The following is a 5,756-nucleotide window of genomic DNA, read 5'->3' on the forward strand; positions in this document are numbered from 1 at the left end:
AATAAAAACAGCTAACAGAACTTTGGAGAACACCTGGGGTGATGTTGTGAGACCAAATGGAAGGCAGGTAAACTGTAAATGTTGATCGCTTACTGCAAAGCGAAGGAACTTTTGGAAGTCTGTCACCACAGGATCGTGAATGTAGGCATCTTTCAAGTCTATTGACACCAACCAGTCCCCTAGATTGACCGACTGCTGGATCGTTAATAGTGCTTCCATCTTGAATCTTTCTTTTCGGATAAACCGGTTGAGATGAGTCAAATCTATGACTGGCCTCCATGTGCCATTCTTCTGCACCAAGAATAGAGAGGAATACATGCCTTCGCCCGTTCACTATCTGTAACAGGAATGGCTGCGCCTTGAATCAATAAAGAGCTTACATAAGCTAAAAGAACTTGTTTCTCTTCCTCTGAACTTGGAAGATTTGTAGGCATAAATCTTAGTCTGGGAGTGCTGTTGAACACCCAGGTGTGGCCTGAGGAGACCATCTTGACAGTCCAGAAATCCAGAATTGAGCCCGCTCAAACATGCCGGAAGTGGAGAAGGCGAGCACCCACCTGACATGCTTGAGCAGGCCCAATTTCAAAGGGACTTAGTGGAGTCCTGGTTACCAGAGGAAACACTTTTTGTGGGCTTTTTAGAAGAGGACTGCCTGGATTTCCATGATCTTCAAAATTCATGACCAGGCCTGTAGCAGCGTGCTTCCCTTGCACGATCGGTATTCTGTTCTTGAAAAGGTGCGTTTCTGATTATGCCTATCTTGAGGGAGGAACACCGACTTACCACCCGTGGCCCGGGTTATGGTGCTATCAAGCTTGTTGCTAAAGAGGGAGGTGCCCTCAAAGGGAATATGGCACCAAGCTTGTTTAGAAGCCGGATCTGCCAACCAGGGTCGGAGCCACAGGCAGTGACAGCTGACAACATCACCCGGGCCACTAGGAGAATAACGTCAATAGAGACCTCCCCTGGAAAGGCGGAGGCCAGCCTGATTTCCTGAATAGGAGAACTCTTGGCTACCTCTTACGAGATATCTCTAAGCCCTAGTACACATGGTCGGAAAATCCGATGGAAAATGTCAGATCGGACCGTGTTGTCAGATAATCCAACAGTGTGTGGGCTCCATCGGACTGTTTCCATCGGAATATCCGACCAACAAAGTTTGAGAGCCGGCTATAAAATTTTCTGACAACATGATCCGATGCGGGTCAGTTCCGATCGTGTGTAGCCTAGTCCAACGGACAAGGTGCCACGCATGCTCAGAATGAGACAGAAGCGCTCAGTCAGGTAAAACTACCGCTCGTAATTGATATAACACATTTGTCACACTGTTAAAAAATTCTTTAATGCAGCGCATTCTCTTTATAATGCTACAAGAATTAAGTTGTTTTGCTGCTCATATTCCCACACACTTCTCCAAAACGTATTTCTTTATTTTTTTTCCTCATTTCATGAATACAATATTTTAATTCGTCACATCTTCCCAGTCATTTTTTTATTTTTTTGTTTTAAATTTGTGGTTGGTTTTTTTAATCAATTCTCCCTTTTTGACAGTTTGCTCATCTTCAGAATTTTTTTGGTGTGTTTTGTGTGTCAACTTACCACAGCACCATTATTATCTTTTTATTTTATTGTTTTCTTTTTTAATCTCGAGGAGGTTGTTTATTGTTGGTGTCCCTTGTTAATTTGACTTTGTATTTTTGAAATGTACCTGCCTACTCACAAATAAACTGTCCTTTTTGAAGTAAAACAAATAGGCAAGTCAACTATTTAAACGCAAAAATTGGTAGCCTGAGGAGTACATATTTTAGGGAGAACAGTCTGGTCCTGAAGTCCAAGAAATCCGGAACAGCAGCAGATGACATTTATTTTCCCAGGCTGTGGTCCTACAGGAGGCTGCATCTTCAGTCAAACCAGACTGAACCCAGGCCATCACTCTCTGGTCTTCCTTCCACGCTTCCTTCCAGGCTTTGGCTGTGGTGCTGGAGGTGTGGCAGAAGGAGGAGGAGCATGGTTCAAATCACACATGTGTGTTGTTTGTGTGATTTGGCCTAACAACCCCTTGTTGAGTGTGTGGATAATGAGCTCCTCACACCTGAGGTGTTGCCCCTCCTCCATTTGCTGGGGTTTGCAGGCAGCCAAGTGGCAAAGGCCTCTTGATATGTGGGGGTGGCTTTGAGGGCCGCTGAAGCCTCCCCAATTAGCATCAGAGCCAACTCCTCCACATTCCCCCCCCCCTTCTGGCCCTTTTGGGTGGAAGGCAGAGGGGAGGGACCTGGGATTGAGTCAGGCTCCTAGGCCTGCCCACCTCTTGGCTGCCACTTACCCCTGCCTCCTCCTGGCTGCCACGTTCCACAGCCACCTCCTGGCTGCTGCATTCCACACCCTCCTCCTGGCTGAGGTCTTCCTGTGTATAAAAAGGGACATAGTTTTAGTTTTTGGTTCATCAAACACACACAATTTTCAGCTCTTAACTGTTCCAAATTGTTAACAAATAGAAAAGACTATCATTCTAAACATAGAAATATAGGTGGTGCGACCGTACCTGATCTACAGGATTATTATGACGCAACTCTTTTGACCCAATTGCAAGAATGGTTCTTGCCTACTCCTAAAACTTTATGGGGACAAATTGAGAAAGACATCACACGACAGCCTAATATGCAATTCTGGTTACTTAGTAGGAAAATTAAGTCCACAATTACAGCTCAATAACCACCAACGGTGAAAGCGACGCTACACTCTTGGCAGAGAATCATCACATACAAATGGGATAAAACTCCAATCACGGTGTTAAACCCTCCTCTAACAATTATACCAACATTAATTCCTGGCGTACAAATACACGACTGGAATTTGGGTGGGGATATCAAACTTGGTTCCTTCTTCCAACAAGGCTCATTAAAGTCTTTTTCTCAGTTAAGTAATGAATTACAGCTTCCGAATTCTGAGCGATCTACATATATTCAAATAGAAAAGTGTCTGCTACACAATCCACAACTCAGAGCTTCAATCCCGGTTAAAATATGGTCTTTCCTCAATAACCATGCCACCTCACAGAAAGGAGTAGCTACAATATACCCAATTCTAGGGGAAAAAAAACATACCCAGCAAACTACCTTCCTTCCTTAAATGGGAACAAGATTTGGGGCAAGACTTTTCAATTAAACAATGGATAGCTTCCCTACGAAGCATATATAGGGCCACTGCATGTGTTACACTATGGGAACTGGCACAAAAAATTGTTCAAAGACAATACCTGACTCCACATATCCTAGCAAAATTCAAGGGGAACTCGTCACCTAATTGCTGGAGAAATTGTACCCAATTGGGGACCCTATTTCATATTATGTGGGACTGCCCAAGCTTACATAACTACTGGCAGGCAATCTCCCATTTACTCACTTCCGTAACAGGTATTGTCCTTCAACTTTCACCAGAACTAGCCATTCTGAATATGAATTTACATACGATTCCCAAACAATATCCTAAAGTAGTAACACATATACTTTTAGCTGCGAGACTATCCATAACTAGAAAATGGAAAACTGACTCTCTTCCTACTATGACAGAAGTTATAGAATTAACCCAACTCCACCACTCCTATGAATTGTTATTTCCTAATGACAAATCCCTATATATTAAGGAACAACAACTATGGGAACCTTGGAGTACATGGTACAAAAATTATACTTCCACAATTTAGATAATGCTGATTCTTTAATCATATAGAAGAAAGAACTCCTGTGCGTTTTAATATTTTTTTTTTGGATGGCTTTAAAAATAATTTCATAGAAAAGTGACAAATATATCACATATTTGTTTATCTGAATTGAGCTGCGGAGTAAGAATAGATCTTTATTTTCCTTCATAAAAGATAACTACTGTGTTTGAATTTCCTTTAGGATGTTGGCCTAGGTACTCCAAGACACAGATAGAGCCCTGTGAGGGGTGTCTTGGGGTCCAGAAGTGGCCATTATCCATATCGCTATTTATAAATCTTACAATAATTATATTACAGACTTTATTATACAAATTTTAAGAGACTTACTCTTGTTCGAGTCCCTTTATGACTATGAATATTAGATACTTAGGAATACTACTTTATTCTTTATTGTGGATTATTTGTTTCTATGCTATATTATGCTGAGAAAACCCTGTCACTACATTATACTGTGTTATGTTACTTTTATTACTATATATTATTTTATTTTTTTTGTTTTGTAACCCTTGTTGTAACTAACTCTGCTAAAAATCTCAATAAAAACATTTGAAAAGAAAAGACTATCATTCTGAGCCCAGCATTTTTCATTCTTGGCCCAAATGTTTTGGCCACTACTGTCTATTGATTTGTAAAACACTTTATAAAATCAGCAATTAGTGAGTAACAATCAAGTTAACATCATTCATTTTTACTCTCAAAATATGTAGAACGATACTATACCTGGCTCAAGCTGGGCTCCTCCAGTTCTTCCTGTCTGGAAGGCCCAGGTTGGGCATTGAAAGACTCACCAGGGGTGGAATGAAGCATAGAAGGACGCATGGAAGGAAGAGTAGAGAGGAATTCCCTTACCTGGGGACATAAACTTCATCTGTTGCTGCTCCAGTTTGCATGGACTCCTGCACCTTCCTGCGCTCCTTCAGATATGTACTCCTCAGGCCACCAATTTTCATTCTTAAATAGTTGATGTCTGCCCTGGGGACCTACCGGCTTCACCAACTCCAACAGTTTCTCCATCGCTGCCTGTCTCTTTAATTTGTTACTGTAGTGGGGATGTGTAGCTTACCACAGACAGGGCAGCTCCCTGTACTTGTCGATGAACAGGGGGAGAAAGCTATGATCGTTAAACCCATCCATATTATCTGCAAGACACAACACAAGACAAACCCTAATATCAGTCTAAACTCTCCTAATCTTGTCCCAATATAGGCCTCAATCTAGAAGCAGTATAGGCTAGTGATGTACCAAGTTAAAACTGTTTGAACGATCAGCACGTCAGCTTCTCCCTCTGCTCACAGATCGTACGTACGACACACGCGTGTTGCGTTTTATATACAACGCTAATGCGTGAAACTCCGCCCGCCCCTGACGTTCTTTCTAGACTATTCTCCGCCCCTTCTCTTTCGGCACAGTGGGGAGAGCACATGGGGGAAACACAGCAGGGGCGTGATAATTCCACTAACGAGGAGGAGGATGAGGAAAGCCCGGAGCCAGAAATATCCCGATCCTGGAGGAGAAGATTTAAGGCCTCAAATATGTCTTTTGGAAAGATGTTGGAGATGGTGGACATATTGAAGAGGAACGACTATGATGGGAAGTATGGACCTTACCCAAACCCAAATATCAGAAAGGCCAAGATCATGACTAATGTTGTGAAGAGTCTTCAGAAGAATTTTGGGGTACGACGATCCAAGGATCAACTAAGGAAACGCTGGTCAGACCTGAAACTGAGGGAGCACAATCAGTACAGAAGGAAGGATCAAGCGAGTTATTCAAAAAAGTAAGTAGTTGTCGTGCATTCATATTATTATTATTACTTGCATACTGCTCCATGTGCTTTGATTTAATCTTGTACAGTTTAAAACGGCCACTTTCATGTTCATGGGTTCAATCATTCGTAATAAACATTGTTCACTCCAAAAACAATGTTTTGCCAGCTTGCCAATTTGCACTTGACTACATTTGTTCACACAACAGGTAAGTATTCCAGCTTTAGAATGTGTCAAAAATAATGTTTTCAGCTTTGAACTCTGCCAAA

Source organism: Lithobates pipiens, unplaced genomic scaffold (genome assembly GCF_037356315.1).
Source record: "Lithobates pipiens isolate NorthernLeopardFrog02 unplaced genomic scaffold, aLitPip1_a1.2 Scaffold_27, whole genome shotgun sequence".
Classification (NCBI taxonomy): domain Eukaryota; kingdom Metazoa; phylum Chordata; class Amphibia; order Anura; family Ranidae; genus Lithobates; species Lithobates pipiens.